The 19,146-nt window shown below is 42.8% G+C and overlaps 1 protein-coding gene across 1 annotated transcript in view; it reads right to left on the bottom strand.

Annotated features, from left to right (window-relative positions):
• The window catches only part of LOC126175272 (tRNA dimethylallyltransferase-like), a 1,221,602-nt gene that overhangs the window by 789,213 nt on the left and 413,243 nt on the right, over positions 1 to 19,146 (bottom strand). The window lies entirely within an intron of this gene.

The following is a 19,146-nucleotide window of genomic DNA, read 5'->3' as shown; positions in this document are numbered from 1 at the left end:
ACTCTTGTCCCCTCTCGCTGGCAATTAATTCACGGCCCTCGCCTACCAAACCGAGAACTACATCTGGGATTCCCAAATTCTTAATCAGGAGCGAAGCATAAATGTCCAGTCCCTGAAATCTCTCTGAGTCCAAGTCTATGACGTTGCTATCAGCCTACTCTTAGCAATGCAAAGAGGTCGAAAGAGTTATGTTTAGGTGAGTATTCATGAAATGGGATTTACATTTCTTCTTTCGCAGTTGGTTACTGCAGGAGAGGCCAATGGATTGTACTTTAACCTATATGGGCTAGATTTTGCGGCAGTCTTTTTTTCTTTTCGAAAGAGTTATGTTTAGGAGAGAACTCATGAAATGGGATTTACATTTTTTTCTTTCGCAGTTACTTACTGTAGGAGAGGCCAATGATTGTACTTTAACCTATATGGGCTAGATTTTGCAGCAGTCTTTTTTTTTTTTTTTTTTTTTGAGTGTAAGAGTGTAGTACATAGCGAGTTATAGTCGTTTCTCGTCTAGGAGCGGATTTGAGATCTTTTTTAAAGTGAAAATAAACTTGTTATTTTCGTGGATCTAACGTAGTTAGTTATGTGCGACTTTAAGACTTTCGTAAATTTTAACTATTGTTCGTAGAGTTGTTCTTTTCCGAGCCCGAAGACGTGGAAAGCATCCATTTGTAAATTATGTGCGGTAACGTTGCGGTATACGATTTTTCTGCGCAGTGGGAGGATTACATGACTTCTCTCTGGGCTCAAATCGGCGTTGTAAGAATAATGACCAATTAACCCGTCTCACAGTTCAAAGCGAGGCTTACGACGCTCATCAAAGTAATTGCAAAAGCACTGGAGTGTGTGAGATTGAGCAGGGTCCGTCAATAATTTTGTCCTTCGCCAACCACGAAGTAAATTGGCTGCACAGTGAAATCGCACAAAGTTGGACCAAGAGGATAACGTTAGAGGACGTTGCATTCCGACTTACCACGAAGAAAAGTGCATGGAAGATCACAGGATGGAACATTACAGCTGTTTTACGTCTTGTAGCTCAACGAGCACTGTATGTTATTCTAAGAAAGCTAGATGTTTCGGTTAATACTAACGTCCAAATGTAGTACATTTCCGATGGCCCTGTCAGTTGCAACTCTTCATTTTTTGTTTAAACTTCATCACTACTTAGACTGATCATTCTTTGCCTGACTTGATTTTAAAATGAAATAAAATGCACACATTCCAATAATTCTTTATTGTATGGTACAATTCAAAACATGGAAAAACACTTTCCAAGACCTAACCGCTTGAAACATAAACGTGATTCCTTTTCCATTGCGTATCAGTGGAAAGCTGTAACGACATCAAATACAAAATATCCTCTTCACACTTTCGTTGTGTGCCTCACTACGCATAACGAGAGTAGTACCTGAGGTAGAAGCGTCTCCGTTCCAGGGGCATGTTGTAACATTGCTGCTCAACACAGTCCAATATGAATCACTTCATCTATCTCTGCTCCCTCCCATTTTAGTAGCTGCCACTCCATCCCACCCTCCCCCACCCCATTTTCTTCTTCTTCTTCTTCTTCTTCTTCTTCTTCTTCTTCTTCCCCTTCCTTTTCGTCTTCCCTCTTCTCTTGTTGTTGTTGTTGTTGTAGTTGTGGTCTTCAGTCCTGAGACCTGCTTGATGCAGCCCTCCATGCTACTCTATCCTGTGCAAGCTTCTTCATCTCCCAGTACCTACTGCAACCTACATCCTTCTGAATCTGCTTAGTGTATTCATCTCTTGGTCTCCCTCTACGATTTTTACCCTCCACGCTGCCCTCCAATGCTAAATTTGTGATCCCTTGATGCCTCAGAACATGTCATACCAACCGATTCCTTCTTCAAGTCAAGTTGTGCCACAAACTTCTCTTCTCCCCAATCCTATTCAATACCTCCTCATTAGTTACGTGATCTACCCACCTAATCTTCAACATTCTTCTGTAGCATCACATTTCGATAGCTTCTATTCTCTTCTTGTCCAAACTATTTATCGTCCATGTTTCACTTCCATACATGGCTACACTCCCTACAAATACTTTCAGAAACGACTTCCTGACACTTAAATCTATACTCGATGTTAACAAATTCCTCTTCTTCAGAAACTATTTCCTTGCCATTGCCAGTCCACATTTTATATCCTCTCTACTTCGACCATCATCAGTTATTTTGCTCCCCAAATAGCAAAACTCAGTTACTACTTTAAGTGTCTCATTTCCTAATCTAATTCCCTCAGCATCACCCGACTTAATTCGACTACATTCCATTATCTTCGTTTCCTTTTGTTGATGTTCATCTTATATCCTCCTTTCAAGACCTGTCCATTCCGTTCAACTGCTCTTCCAAGTCCTTTGCTGTTTCTTACAGAATTACAATGTCATCGGCGAACCTCAAAGTTTTTATTTCTTCTCCCTGGATTTTAAAACCTACTCCAAATTTTTCTTTTGTTTCCTTTACTGCTTGCTCAATATACAGATTGAATAACATCGGCCGACCGGAGTGGCCGAGCGGTTCTAGACGCTACAGTCTGGAACCGCGCGACCGCCCCGGTCGCAGGTTCGAATCCTGCCTCGGGCATGGATGTGTGTGATGTCCTTAGGTTAGTTAGGTTTAAGTAGTTTTAAGTTCTAGGGGATTCATGACCTAAGAAATAAGTCCCATAGTGCTCAGAGCCATTTGAACCATTTTTTTGAATAACATCGGGGAGAGGCTCCAACCCTGTCTCACTCCATTCCTAACCACTGCTTCCCTTTCATGCCCCTCGACTCTTATCACTGCTATCTGGTTTCTGTACAAATTGTAAATAGCTTTTCGCTCCCTGTATTTTACCCCTGTCACCTTTAGAATTTGAAAGAGAGTATTCCAGTCAACATTGTCAAAAGCTTTCTCTAAGTCTACAAATGCTAGAAACGTAGGTTTGCCTCTCCTTAATCTTTTTCTAAGATAAGTCGTAAGGTCAGTATTGCCTCACGTGTTCCAACATTTCTACGGAATCCAAACTGATCTTCCCCGAGGTCGGCTTCTACCAGTTTTCCATTCGTCTGTGAAGAATTCGCGTTAGTATTTTCTGTGACTTATTAAACTGATAGTTCGGTAATTTTCACATCTGTCAACACCTGCTTTCTTTAGGATTGGAATTATTATATTCTTCTTGAAGTCTGAGGGTATTTCGCCTGTCTCATACATCGTGCTCACCAGATGGTAGAGTTTTGTCATGACTGGCTCTCCCAAGGCCGTCAGTAGTTCAAATGGAATGTTGTCTACTCCCGGGGCCTTGTTTCGACTCTGGTCTTTCAGTGCTTTGTCAAACTCTTCACGCAGTATCGTATCTCCCATTTCATCTTCATCTACATCCTCTTCCATTTCCATAATATAGTCCACAAGTACATCGCTCTTGTATAGACCCTCTCCTTCCACCTTTCTGCTTTTCCTTCTTTGCTTAGAACTGGGTTTCCATCTGAGCTCTTGATATTCATACAAGTGGTTCTCTTTTCTCCAAAGGTCTCTTTAATTTTCCTGTAGGCAGTATCTATCTTACCCCTAGTGAGATAAGCCTCTACATCCTTACATTTGTCCTCTAGCCATCCCTGCTTAGCCATTTTGCACTTCCTGTCGATCTCATTTTTGATACGTTTGTATTCCTTTTTGCCTGCTTCATTTACTGCATTTTTATATTTTCTCCTTTCATCAATTAAATTCACTATCTCTTCTGTTAACCAAGGATTTCTACTAGCCCTTGTCTTTTTACCAACTTGATCCTCTGCTGCCTTCACTACTTCATCCCTCAGAGCTACCCATTCTTCTTCTACTGTATTTCTTTCCCCCATTCCTGTCAATTGTTCCCTTATGCACTCCCTGAAACTCTGTACAACCTTTGGTTTAATCAGTTTATCCAGATCCCATCTCCTTAAATTCCCACCTTTTTGCAGTTTCTTCAGTTTTAATCTACAGTTCATAACCAATAGATTGTGGTCAGAGTCCACATCTGCCCCTGGAAATGTCTTACAATTTAAAACCTGGTTCCTAAATCTCTGTCTTACCATTATATAATTTTTCTGTTACCTTTTCTTATTCTTTTCGACTGTGACAAAAAATGCCACCATACGGACATAGTCCCCGGGGCTCGCGACCCGGCTCTCGCAATCCTAGTTATGCCACTGCCTACGAGACACAAGATGAAGACCTCGCCAGTAAGCAAGTTTTGTTGTATGTAAAACATGGTACACGAGGTGCTTTATTCATATTAGTTGACAGTTGGACGATAAACTGAGAAATGGTAGGTCTATTTCGAATTTCTGAGTCTCACTAATGGCACGTTTGTTAGAAAAGGTGCATGTAGACAGTGCTAATCGCGAAAAACATTGCTGTAAATAATAGTAAAGTGTGCTGTGTTCGTGACAAGAAAATTTTCTTCAGGGACGATTTGCAAAACTCCTGAAGATGACGTGGTTAACGACGGCTCAGATAAAGGTTCTGTATATGTTCGTGAAAGTACATGCGCTTCAAAAGCTGTTGGTGATGTATTAAAAAGGAATCATTACATTGGCAGGTAAACAATGTTCTTCACGTGAATTTAACGTGCCAGTGTGACGATAGGTATGCTAATGGCGATGCATAACATTGTTTATATGCTGTAGTAAGGTAGGAATAAAATTAATTTTATATTTTTCTCAACCACAAATTAATTTTGGAGGTTTTTATACTTTATTATTGAAAAGAATGGCAATGCAAATCATAGTTTCCGAAACGGAAACAGTACGGACCTTTCAAATTTTAATTTTGGAGAAGTTCCACAGTGATGTTTTGTTAACTCCCGGAGAAAGTGAAGAGTAGTAAGTCAATGCTAAACCATGTTAAGTGTACTCAGTTTGTGAAGTAAACTAAGTGAAGTAACCACTGACACATTTTTAAGAATAAAATTTTGGACATAATTTACGATTTTAAATATGTGTCATTACTCTAAAAATATTTGAAAACAAAGACTTGTCTCAATTAAAAATTCATACAGGACTTGCGAGATACATCTCATTTCTGAGATTTTATGCAAACTTCACTGTGCAATTTCTCAAAACGAACAGCTTGTTTCTTGTTTACAGCCGCCCTCTCCATATCTTGGGCAGTACAGAAATTGTAACAGGATCTTTTGTGAATTGAAGGCATGCCGTTACGTGACTCCCCATATGGCAACAGGACAAAGATGGTATGGTTCAGGTTCCATGTAAGAATGCAGGATTCCTCAGATATTACTCACAGTTTTTGGAATAAGATGAGGACTATAGGGCGGATGCTCGTGTCTCCCACAAAGTTGGCGTAACTTCTGCTTTACGATGTTTTCCACATGGGGACGTCCGTTATCATGAAGCAGCAGCACCCCTTGTCGCAGTTTACCCACACCTTTCGCCTTAACTGCAAATCGTAATTTCTCCAGTGCTGCGCAGTACCGCTCCCCAGTGATGGAGACACCAGATTCCTTGAATGGATGAGGCTGGCCCCCGAGATCGACCGGAGTCTTGTGTCGAATCGCGACCAGCACTGAACTTGGCGTGCTATTCCACAACGGTGGTAGTCAACATACGTACTGCCCCATACACCTTCTCCATTCTCCGATGGATGTGTACCGGTATTTGTCCTTCGGCAGCCAAGAAAAGATTAACAGCACGTTGGTCCTGTTAGGATGCATTTGGTAATAACGTCGCCATAGCTTACGTTTCCGCATTTAGTGCACGCACGTTGGAAATACATGAACGTCACACTAATCCATTGCCTACATGTCGGTGCTTATATCTCAGCATCGGAGAAGCGGTACGTTGCATGTACGCTGCAGAACGCTATCGAACGTACACTTTTTGATCCCCCTTATATTTATGCACTACTCAGACCTGCAGCTTTACTTCGTCGGTATCAGTACCGGGAGAAGAGCTCGGCCCATGGTAAATTCGGGCTCCGCATCGAACTTGTGACGTCACACTAGTCGCCTCGTCCGACATACACCACAAACGCTCGGCTACATCTGGAGCCAGGCGTGAATTCAGTATGCCATCGAACAGGTACCCAACAAAGTCTTTAACTCTGTCATGTGTTAACAAGAGCGTGAGTCTATTTAAACATGGGCTACGAAAATAAGATATCTGTATGGTGCGAAAAGTAGCAATTGACTCTGAATAAGGAAAAGTCTGAAGTTATTGTTCAAATGACTCTGAGCACTATGGGACTCAACTTCGGAGATCATCAGTCCCCTAGAACTTAGGACTACTTAAACCTAACTAACCTAAGGACATCAGACACATCCATGCCCGAGGCAGGATTCGAACCTGCGACCGTAGCGGTCGCGCAGTTCCAGACTGTAGTGCCTAGAACCGCTCGGCCACTCCGGCCGGCGAAGTTATTCACATGAGTACAAAAAGAAATCAGCTAAATTTCGATTAAGCGATAAGTCACACAAATCTGAAGGCTGTAAATTCAACTAAATACTTAGGGATTACGATTACAAATAACCTAAATTGGAACGACCACACAGATAATATTGTGGGTAGTGCAAACCAAAGACTGCTTCATTGGCAGAACACTTAGAAGGTGCAACAGGTCTACTAAAGAGACTGCTTACACCACGCTTGTCCGCCCTATTCTGGAGTATTACTGTGCATCAGGTGGGACTGACCGATGACATCGAAAAAGTACAAAGAAGGGCAGCTCGTTTTGTATTATCGCGAAATAGGAGAGATAGTATCACAGACATGATAAGTGAATTGGAGTGGCAATCATTAAAACAAAGGCGTTTTTCGTTACGACGGGATCTTCTCATGAAATTTCAATCACCAGTTTTCTCCTCCGATTGCGAAAACATTCTGTTGGCACCCACCTACATAGGGAGAAATTATCATCACGCTAAAATAATAGAAATCAGGACTCGCACAGAAAAATTTAAGTGCTCGTTTTTCCCGCATGCCGTTCGAGAGTGGAACGGTAGAGAGACAGCTTGAAGGTGGTTCATTGAACCCTCTGCCAGACACTTTATTGTGAATAGCAGAGTAATCACGTAGATGTAGATGTAGATGTGGTCTCAAACGGTCACAGAAGCTCGTAAGACCTGTAATTTCACGTGCTGTGTCGTACGCCGCAAGGCCCGTATATCTGTCTGGCCCCGGAGAAGAGTTAATGATAGAAAAAAAAGCTGTGATGGCGCATCGAGAGTCGTAGAGCAACTCCTCGCGGTACGCAAAGTTCCGAAGTTCGAGGCTCGGTGAGGCACACAGTCTGAGCCCGCCTGAAAGGTTCACATCAACGCCCACCACTCCGCTACACAGTGAAAATTCATTTTGGAAACTCTTATACAATCTGGGTGCCATTGTGTATCAGTTTAATAGTGGTGTGAATGTACCTTGTTCGTCTCTTTCAGATGAACTTGCACTCTGCAGCGCAGTATTAGTTAAAATGAGTTTTGTAGTGATTTTAAAACTTAGTGCCCGAACGGGACTTGAGTGCAAGTGCCTAGTTAACACGTTCCGCAGAAACCGTGCGTTCGATCCGGTAGTTAGTGACCACAGCAAAGCGCCACCTCAGGTAGCACGCTGGAAATGATGTGTGAGGCGGAGCTCTAAGAACTACTCTCTTGCGAGAAAGCGGATATGAGCGTCAGTCTGTAAGAATGCGCGTTCCTGACGCCCGCCTTGGCGTCCTAGAGGAGCCCTGTCCTTCCGGGATATGCACGTGACAGCGGCGTGAAGCTGAGTCACGGAGATACCCACCGTCCAGCTGCGTTAGTCAGCGTGCCGCTGCCGCTGGCTCTTACGCAATGTGTGGGAGTTCAACTATCGAGTAACAGAGGTCATCATGTAAAGCTGAACAGCACTTCCCCGTAGCTTGTGTCACGCTGTTACTCAACACGACCAGCTTCTTGGTCTCTTTATTTCGTTTTCCTTCTTTGCGACGTTTCCAAATTTTTCCTACCTGCAGTTCCTCATGAAAAAAAAAATTGCAAACATTTCGTACACTTTGACGATGCTGTATCCAAACAGCTATTTTCCCGTAAACTTCCAGGACTGCTATATATTGCTTCCTTTCCGAGAACGGTGCGATACTAACAGATCTAAAACTTCCTGTAACATTTCCAAGCAAGTTTAGCAGCATATCATGCAGGATACATGAAAAATGCGCCCAGTAAAATTTTCGCAAATTACACATGGTATCACAAGTGTGGATGTATTACGGTGTTCTGCAAATTGCGCTCAGTGAAATTTGGACCCAGTGAAATTCTCGCCGAGAAAAGGCGAAATTTGTGCCAGCATTCTTGGAAACTACCTGCTCACTATTTCGCGGCCTGTAAGCGCCCCGAGAGTCTTCGGCCATCGAGAACGCTCCGTATGCCTGCAGTGAGGTACTGTGTCGACCTGTCCAAGCGACGTGAACGTAGCCACTCAAACGCAACGTAAACTCTGCTCTAATAGGAAAAATCGTGTTATTCACTGCCAACTTAAAAAATTCGTTAGTCTGTGACTACGTAAGCAGATGCCAACCTGAGATTCATAGGAAGGATTTTAAGGTCATGTAACTCAATCGCAAAGGAAATGGCTTAAAAACCGCTTGTTCGACCGATTCTTGAGTGATGTTCATCAATCTGGGACCTTTACTAGGCAGGAATGATAGTAGAGATAGAGAATATTCAACGAAGAGCAGCCCGTTTCGTCACTGGTTGGTTAGTCGGAGTGAAAGCGTCACAGGGATGCTCGACAGACTCCAGTAGCAGACGTTACAAGCTAAGTGTTGTGCGTCACGGAAAGCATTACTGTTAAAATTTTGAGAGAGCACTTTCCAAGAAGTGTCACACAACATATTACTTCCGTCCGCATACATCTCACGAAATGAAAATTCGAGAAATTAGAACTAATACAGAAACTTACCGGCAATCATTCTTCCCACAGGAAATTCGCGACCGGAACAGGGAAGTGGGGATCAGTTAGTGATACCAGAAGAACCCTCCTCAACACCGTTAGGTGACTTCGGATTATTTTGTAGATGTTAAATTATTTTACGTCGCATACTCTGTCTACATCTCCCTCACGTTCCCCTCTCTACCTGCGAGCGGGAAATACAAACACTTAAATATTTCCGTTCGAGCTCTGGTTTCACTTATTATATTGCAATGATCATTCCTAACAACGTAGGTGGTCAAAAAAATATTTTCGCAATCGGACGAGAACGTTGGAGACATGAAATTTCGTGAATAGATCTCGCCGCAACGAGAAATGTCTTTGTTTTAAAGTGTATCTTTTTTAATATAAAGTTTTGTAGTGCTGAGGCATCTTCTACTTCGCAATAATGACAGTTATATGCTCGAAAACACCATACAGAGGACGAACGCATATAGCGCTTGGAGTGGGAGACGCAGCAACGTACAGATTATGTCACCTACGCGTCTTATATATATATATATATATATATATATATATATATATATATATATATATATATTGCACGTACCATACGCTGATCCCCGAGTATGGACCACATCTTATTTTATATTTATTTTTAATTAAGCTTTGCCATATAGCAGAGATGTGATTTTTAAATTGCGTGCCGCGCGGGATTAGCCGAGCGATCTAGGGCGCTGCAGTCATGGACTGTGCGGCTGGTCCCGGCGGAGGTTCGAGTCCTCCCTCGGGCATGGGTGTGTGTGTTTGTCCTTAGGATAATTTAGGTTAAGTAGTGTGTAAGCATAGGGACTGATGACCTTAGCAGTTAAGTCCCATAAGATTTCACACACATTTGAACACTTTTTTTTATTTAAATTCCGTGTTCGTAATGTGATTTTTCATGTTTTCCTTCGTAGCTTTTGACGTTCCCGTCATAAATAAAAATTCTTTAACTGCGTCCGAAAGAAAAGAAAATAAATTATTGTCACTTCCGACTGTAAAAATTTTGGTCTCCAGTCCGATTCATCACTACCCCGCTTACCGGCTCTCGGCTCTACTAACTGCCGAGCAAATGCAGGGTTGGGGCAGGAGGTATTAGGGGACATATCCTCGACCTTTTCTCGGCGCGAATTTCACTGGGTGCAAATTTCACTGAGCGCAGCTTGCAGAACACCATAGTATATCCACACAAGGGCAATTTACGAACCTGCGACAATAGTAGTAACTTCTTATTATAGGCGAATCGGTAGGGCAATTCTTGTAAATTGGTTCCACCACACAGTCCCTTACGACTCACCGCTCGTGTCTGCTCCCTTGATCCGCAACATGTCTGCATAAGCCAGTAGCACATAGCTTTGATTGACATCTTTTAGATCGTTGATTTATTCGGCACCGCATCCTGAGCGTGTATCCGTGGAAAATTCGAAGTACTCGCGATTACAGTTTGCAAATCCAGATAAAATAATCCTGTAACAATTAAAACATAAGGAGCAGTCAAATGAGAACCAGATAGATGGAAAAAGTAAGTTAACTGTTTATTTTTTGGAAAGTAACCGCCGTAACTGTTAATACATGTTCTCATTATGAGACAAGAATGTACCTTCATGGGAAAATGTTTGCAGGTGCCCACTGAACCATGATCGCAAATAGGCGGACGGCTACGAATGTATTACTTCAGGGCTCTAAAAATATGGAAGTCACGTGGGGAGAGATCGGGACTGTACGGAGGAAATGTAAAGGCTTCCCAGCGAAGCTTCTGCAGCGCACTCTTAAACAACCTTGGCAGCATATCGGACCTTCTTTTTAAGTGGTTTTTGTTCTATTGAAGCTATTTGCCGTCACCAGAGAGACGTTCGCTAAATTGATGTTATTACCTTGTTGTTGTATCTTGTGTGTAATACTGAGTTGTTCCAGAAAAAGTTCTGAGTAATGGCTAATTTGATATGATGTAGATGACTGATTGTTGAGCCAAAATTATGAAGCATGTGTGCTGAAGGCAGGTGGATGTTTACAAGTAGACAGCTTGGAAAAGATCAACTGCGATTTAAACACGAAACCATTGAACTCCGTTAAGGGAAGCTACCTGTTATGTTACCAACTGCGATTATTTTCATGTTCTCTTTACATATTGTTTAATAATTATTAACCTGTTGTTGTTTCTGTTGTGGTCTTCAGTCCTGACACTGGTTTGATGCAGCTCTCCATGCTACTCTATCCTGTGCAAGCCTCTTCATCACCCAGTACCTACTGCAGCCTACATCCTCCTGAATCTGTTTAGTGTATTCAACTCTTGGTCTCCCTCTACGATTTTTACCCTCCACGGTGCCCTCCAATACTAAATTGGTGATCCCTTGATGCTTCAGAACATGTCCCTATTCTCTCCGTGTCTAAACTATTTATCGTCCATGTTCCACTTCCATACGTGGCTACACTCCCTACAAATACTTTCAGAAACGACTTCCTGACACTTAAATCAACACTCGGTGTTAACAAATTTCTCTTCTTCAGAAACGCTTTCCTTGCCATTGCCAGTCTACATCTTATTTCCTCTCTACTTCGACCATCATCAGTTATTTTGCTCCCCAAATAGCAAAACTCCTTAACTACTTTAAGTGTCTCATTTCCTAATCTAATTCCCGACTTAATTCGACTACATTCCATTATCCTTGTATTGCTTTTGTTGGTGTTCATCTTATACCCTCCTTTCAAGACACTGTCCATTCCGTTCAACTGCTCTTCCAGGTCCTTTGCTGTCTCTGACAGAATTACAATGTCATCGGCAAACCTCAACGTTTTTATTTCTTCTCCATGGATTTTAATACCTACTACGAATTTTTCTTTTGTTTCCTTTACTGTTTGTTCAATATACAGATTGAATAGCATCGGGGAGAGGCTACAACCCTGTTTCATCCCTCCCCAACCACTGCTTCCCTTTCACGTCCCTCGACTCTTATAACTGCCACCTGCTTTCTATACAAATTGTAAATAGCCTTTCGCTCCCTGTGTTTTACCCCTGCCACCTTCAGAATTTGAAAGAGAGTATTCCAGTCAACATTGTCAAAAACTTTCTCTAAGTCTACAAATGCTAGAAACGTAGGTTTGCCTTTCCTTAATCTTTCTTCTAAGATAAGTCGTAGAGTCAGTATTGCCTCACGTGTTCCAACATTTCTAAGGAATCCAAACTGATCTTCCCCGAGGTCGGCTTCTACCAGTTTTCCATTCGTCTGTGAAGAATTCGCGTTAGTATTTTGCTGTGACTTATTAAACTGATAGTTCGGTAATTTTCACATCTGTCAACCTGGGATTGGAATTATTATATTCTTCTTGAAGTCTGAGGGTATTTTGCCTATCTCATACATCTTGCTCACCAGATGGTAGAGTTTTGTCAGGACTGGCTCTCCCAAGGCTTTCAGTAGTTCTAATGGAATGTTGTCTACTCCCGGGGCCTTGTTTCGACTTATTTTAAAAAAGCTCTGGTTTTTGCACGGTGTTTCAAGGTATTGAGCTCCTTTTGCACTCTCGAGAGGTTGGAGTTAATTATTTTTGAGCCTTGCTTTCACGGTATTGTTTTAAGGTACTGTTTGTTACTGGAGCTGAAATTGGGCGTTTTACAAGTTGTTTAATTTGAATAACTGTGCAAGATTTGTAATTGGTATCTAAACTCAATGAAAGAGTCCTAGCCTTCTTCCTTCTGCCCAGTTCCGCCACACGAATAATAGCCTACGTTTATGACTGTGCTTCTCCTCTGTCTCAATTCCAACTCTTCTGCTCAGTACGCAAGAAGCTAAACCTCTAACACGTCGGAAAGAAAAAAAAAGTTAAAGAGTCGTCGACAACAATACCATAGGAGAAACGAAAGCTGGAATTTTGCGTCCTGAGCCGGTGGAATTATTAGAGAAGGGAAAATTCACTCTGATTATGCAAGATCGGGGTGGGACATCGACTGTAGTCATAATCAAGAAACCATCCCAGCTTTCGGCTGAGGTGATAAAGGAAAACTATTGTAAAGCTGATAAGTCCGCTTACAACCCCTGAGAAGACGGACGACTGCGCTCAACAATAGGAGAAGTAATGAGATTTATACTACCGCACGCATGATTAGAATAGGCTTTACCGAGAATGCGGTCGACCTGGTACCGAGTGGAAATTTCTAATGGCTGCATTATTAAGCATGCTGGCCGGCCTGGTCGAAAGGTTCCTTCGACGCACTGAGTTAGGGCGCGGTGCTCTTGTACTAAAGGGGAATTTCCCGTGCTCTGACTGGAGAGAGAGAAAGCAGCAGAGCAAATATACAGAGGTATGCCGCACAAAGCGCAGCCGAGATGGAATTCGCAAAGGAGGGGATCCTGGCAGAAGACTGTCCTACTGTCCCCTAGATGAGGGATTAGGGCGCTCTCTCTCTCACTATCTCTCTCTGCCGTGACGTCAAAGAATCTTGGATACATCAAAACTCGCAACACTTGTTTCCTAGATTTGTCGACGGAAGACAGCACTACACGTACAGCTCCCTGCACATGTTCAATATTTATTGACAATACTATTTTGCCACACATTCAATATACAGAGTGACCCTCATGCCGTTAATAATATTGTCAATATCGTCAGCTGGTATCGCTATTTCGTAACTTTAAGATGCGGTACACCTAAAAGAAACAGTGTGCCAGAATTATATTGGCCATACTGAAGAAAAAACGAAAAAGAGGAAAAAGGCTCAAGAATGTCTGAGATCACAAGTAGCTCCTTGTCGCTGGATAATTTACTGACTGAAATCAGAACCATGATTGCGAAATATTTCACAAACTATTTACAGGTAAATCAGAACCACGGTCCCGAAATATTTCATTAACTACTTACAGGTAAGTCCTGGATGTAGGATAAATTATTAATGTTGATACGACAGAGAAGTAAAATACGTTAATGAGACAGGCGATCACACTCAACGAGAGATAAGGAGTAACTTTGTAATTTCTGCCTACAAGCTGGTCATTCGAATGGTTGAAGTCTACTGCTGTAATATTAGCAAACACAATGAGTAATTTGTTATTAAATGTGTGAAGCAATTTATATATGAAGTGGAATGATACACTCAAGTACACTGCCCGATCAAAAGTATCCGGACACCTGTTAGTGAACATCTGTGTGGGGTGTGTCCATCATTCACCTTTATGATTGCTTGAACTCTGATATAAAAATATCTGGGAACACATTCAGTGAGGTGTCAGAATGTCTGTGGAGAAATGTAAGCCCACTTTTCCTCAAGAGCTGAAAATAGAGAAGATAGTGATGGATCTGGAGCGAAGTCAACGCTGTAACTCACCCGTGGGTTCAGGTAGTGGAACTAATTTCTCTCATTTTATCGTCATAGTCATTTCGTGAGAAACTCTTCTTTGGACGTGCGCTCTATGAATTTCGACAACATACATGTCGGTCATACACAAGGCCTCTCTCGCAGCGTCTGCCACCGTGTTTGTTGAGCATTCCCCCAACTCTCTCCTGCTTACTAAACAATCCTGTGACAAACGCGCTGCTCTTAGTCGGGCCTTCTCTATCTTTCGTACGAAAACGATGAGCAATAACCAGGTATATGCTGAACCTGTGTTTTGTACGTCACTTCCTTCATGGATGTATTACATTTCAGTGCTATTCAGCGTCCTTTGGTGTCTCTGACAGATTTACAATGTCGTCGACGAACCTCAAACTCTTTATTTCATCTCCTTAAACTTTAATTTCCTTTATAAACTCCTCCTTAGTTACCTTTACTGTTTGCTCAAAGTACAGACTGAAAGCCTCACGGATAAGCTGCAATCCTCCCCTCGCTCCTGTTTCAACCACTGCTATTGTTTCATGTCCTTCGACTCATAGAATTGAAGCCCGGTTTTGTGTATAAGTTAGGAATAACTATTCGCTGCGTGTTTTTCATCCCTGATAACCTCTGAATTTAAAAGAGTGTATTCCAAATTCTACCGGATGTAGCTTACAACATGTTGAAGCTGAGTAAGTGTTAAAGGATACCAGAAGTAACCAGTCTGTCTGCGTATAGAATATATTCTGTGTACAAATGTGAGAAACTGTTCGAAATAGTCATTTTATCTTGAAACTGTTCCACTGGTTCGTGTTTGCATAAAAACGACACTATGGGGTTGTAGGTCCGTCTTGAGGCAGAACCTTTTTGTCTGCGTTTATTTATTCCCAAACTAGTTTCAGCGACAATTTCGCCATCATCAGTCGGTTCTTTTATTCTAAAACACGCAAAAAATAGCATCATTATAAACATTATATAACATTATTCCATGCTTGGTACCAAATATTGTGTTCTGTGAATAGTTTTATATACCTTGTTTACTGTGAGTCATATCGTAGTTTTTATGTTTGTTGCCATCATTTCCGGCAAATTTTTTGTATCTTTGATGCCGTTTCTTGTGCATTTAGCATGTCATCTGCAACTCTATGAGTGGCTGTTACTAAACAAATATGAAAAATTGCACTTACTAACTTCAGCGTTATATATTGGGAATTGTGGTAGTGTTATAGATACAGCTAAGGAATTAAAATCACTACTCCACGAATATCAAAACCAATCTACAATCCTCAAATACAGCAACAGTTTAGACGGAAAAATAACAACAGCAGAACATTATTACATACCAAAGGCTATAGTGGAAGGAAAAAATAAAATATGTGAGAACCCAACACCTACAACAACAAGCAACACGCTCATTACCGCTCTAAGAGAATTGACACAGAACAGTAATCCCCCCCACACACACACATAGGCAAGTTCACTTCCCCACCACATAAAGAGACATAAATATGAAAAACAAGTCCCCAGAAGTCCCGCTACAGTTTTCAAAACCTTCTCTCAGTATGCGATAAAATCCAGAGACACGAGAACATCAAGATGGTGTAATGTTTTGGATTACGACCAAGGTGTAAAACTTGAGCTTTTCTGTGTTCAAAAGTAACTGCTAGCCGACCAGCAACGTAATAATCTAGTGCATACGAAAACTGTATCGGTAACACTACCGCATTTCCCTAAGTATAGTGCTAACATATGTAAGTCCACTTTTTCATAATTGTTTAATAACAGCCACTCACACAGTTGCAGATGACATACTGTATGCCGAAGAAACGGCAACAAAGACACAGAGAATATGCCGGAAATACGGCAACAAACGTAAAAACAATGCTGTTGCTTAAAGTAAGTATTATGACGCTATTGACAGAGCACGATATTTGGAACCAAACAGTGCACATGTAATAAATGTTTTATAATGTTTACAACGATGCTCTTTTTGTATGTTTTAGAGTAAAAAAATCGACTGATGATGGCGATATTGTTGCTGAAACTAGTCTGAGAACAAATACATAAAACCAAAAGTGGTTTGCATCAAGTCGGTCCCATAAAACGATTTGGTTAGCGTTCGAAATGTTTGCATAGCGTATACCTGAAGCGAAACATGGTAACTAGCCCGGTATACACCTACTGAGATGTGAGTAACCGCCTAAAAACCACCTCCATGCTGGTAGCTGCAACAACCCCTCGTCGTTAATCCAGTGGGGACATTCGATCCGTGGCCTGAATACCTCCGCGAACTGGAAGTGGTAGCGTTAACACGCGCGGCTACACCGACGGGTATAGAACATGCATGTCGTAATGAATGCAATGAGAAATGTGTGGAGTACCTGACTAGACGTAAGAGAGGTACTGACTGTCCCAATCCTACAGAATAAATAAATACTGGGTGATCAAAAAGTCAGTATAAATTTGAAAACTGAATAAATCACGGAATAATGTAGATAGAGAGGTACAAATTGACACACATGCTTGGAATAACTTGGTATTTTATTAGAACCAAAGAAATACAAAAGTTCACAAAATGTCCGACAGATGGCGCTTCATCTGATCAGAATAGCAATAATTAGCAAAACAAAGTAAGACAAAGCAAATACGATTTTCTTTACAGGAAATGCTCAATATGTCGACCATCATTCCTCAACAATAGCTGTAGTCGAGGAATAATGTTGTGAACAGCACTGTAAAGCATGTCCGGAGTTATGGTGAGGCATTGGCGTCGGATGTTGTCTTTCAGCATCTCTAGAGATGTCGGTCGATCACGATACACTTGCGACTTCAGGTAATCCCAAAGCCAATAATCGCACGGACTGACTTTTTGATCACCCGGTATATAAGAACAGCATCGCCAAAGAACAGCCTTGTGGAGCTTTCGACGTTATCCACTGGGCATGCGCAGCCTATTTTATGAATGCGTGGTGTCTGTATTTTCGGACATGTCCGAAAGAAAAGACAGCACGTGGAATCCGCAGCTGTGATACATATTACGCAAATCAAAGATGGAGCGGGGAAACGGAAGAAACTCTTAATGACAGCTGCACAGCCGTGCCAAGAAAACTGCGATGAACACTGTGTCCGGATGGTGCAGTGGTTAACGCAACTGCCTAATAAGCAGGAGATCCCGGGTTCGAATACCGGTCTGACACACATTTTCATTCGTCGCCGCTGATCCTGCATAAAGTCCCGATGCAGGTGACACCAATATTTCCTTCCTCCAATGTACATAATATGTGCAGCCTGCTTAAGGCTACACCACTTTCTGGACCTGTTTCTGTTGTTGCCGTTCGACCTGCTGTCTGGAGCGTCCAGCCAGTCTGCAGCGGTGCGTCTCGGAGGCGCCTGTAGGACGGTGGTCCACCGCAACGCGCGCCCTTGACCCACACGGCGGCGGGCGACCGCCTGTTGCCATGGCGACGGGCCCACGGAAGGCCTGCGGGAAGATCGGCGCCGGCTGGCTCGTCGCCACGCCATACCACGGCCAAGGTTCGGGCCGCGAGTTGTGCAACGCGGAACCTCCCGCCACGCGGCACGCGACCCGTTCGTGACACAACAGGGAACTGACGGAGATTGCGGGCTGCTCACTGAAACCAGGGGGTACAGCTCACACGTCTGCCACTCTACCCTGGCTGTGACGGTCCGTTTAGAAAAGCCACAGCCGGGAAGGAGAACGTGAGGTTCTGTTTTAGTAACCAAAATCCCTAGATCTCTTTGTGTACGCTACATCAGTTTTCTGTCACGTTTGCTGAACCTATCAAATGGTTCAAATGGCTCCAAGCACTATGGGACTTAACATCTGAGGTCATCAGTTCCCTTGACTTAGAACTACTTCAACCTAAAAAAAAAACATCGAAAATGGTTAGTATGTTGTGCGGGAAGGCAAACTGATCGGTTTTCGAGAAGGAACCCATATCCAGAAACGCAGGGATTCGGCGCTGGAGAGCGTCGAAGTATGAGAAAGAACGGTTGTGACGGTTTGTTCTGATCTCAATACGGAAGGTAAGCAACCGTTTATCCATCTGTGTATTGCAAATGGACTACCTGAACCTAATAACATCCCTGTGCATGTGCTACATTCCTCCATTCAGCCCTTCTGTGGGACTTGTGTGGTCTGCCAGCGCAGTAACATTGTTAATAGCAGTGAGACAGGTACCAGTACACAGCTGCCGAAATGACCGACGCGGAGTTTGCATGTGGCAAAGCGGATTGCAGTGGGAGGGCTGCGGTGAGATTGTACCTTTTCCAAACAAGCGTATCTCACATCATTTCACGTTCGCGTCCATCGAGCGACGCCTCAGGGAAGCTGGAAAGTCGCACGTAGGTACTTTCTCCCTGAGATGTGTCCACTGAACACAAAAATGATTCAAAATGGCTCTGAGCACTATGGGACTCAACTTCTGTGGTCATAAGTCCCCTAGAAGTTAGAACTACTTAAACCTAACTAACCTAAGGACATCACACACATCCATGCCCGAGGCAGGATTCGAACCTGCGACCGTAGCGGTCACGCGGTTCCGGACTGAGCGCCTAGAACCGCTAGACACTGAACACAAAAGTAGCACTTTATACTGGGTACTTCAGAATACTATCCCTAGTCTACTGCTTGTCCTCTGGTAGGTGCTGAAACGTCATGCGGATCGTCTACGCTCGGCTCGAACACTACAGTTGGAGGAGGACAACGTTCGGAGGGGACCCACCCACCAGCACTCGGCATGTGACACAGACGGGTAGAAAAGTGCCATGTGGCGTTTTTCACACGAACACAGGTTCCATGCACACCATCTGCAGAAATTCCAGGAATTACGGAGGAGCGCTACCCACGACGGGTACGGTTTGCGCAGTGGTATTTACAGCAATGCATACTCCAGGC

The sequence above is a fragment of the Schistocerca cancellata genome, chromosome 3 (assembly GCF_023864275.1).
Source record: "Schistocerca cancellata isolate TAMUIC-IGC-003103 chromosome 3, iqSchCanc2.1, whole genome shotgun sequence".
In the NCBI taxonomy this organism is placed as follows: Eukaryota; Metazoa; Arthropoda; class Insecta; order Orthoptera; family Acrididae; genus Schistocerca; species Schistocerca cancellata.
The sequence above is the reverse complement of the archived record's forward strand: the minus strand, read 5'-3'. Positions and strand labels throughout refer to the sequence as shown.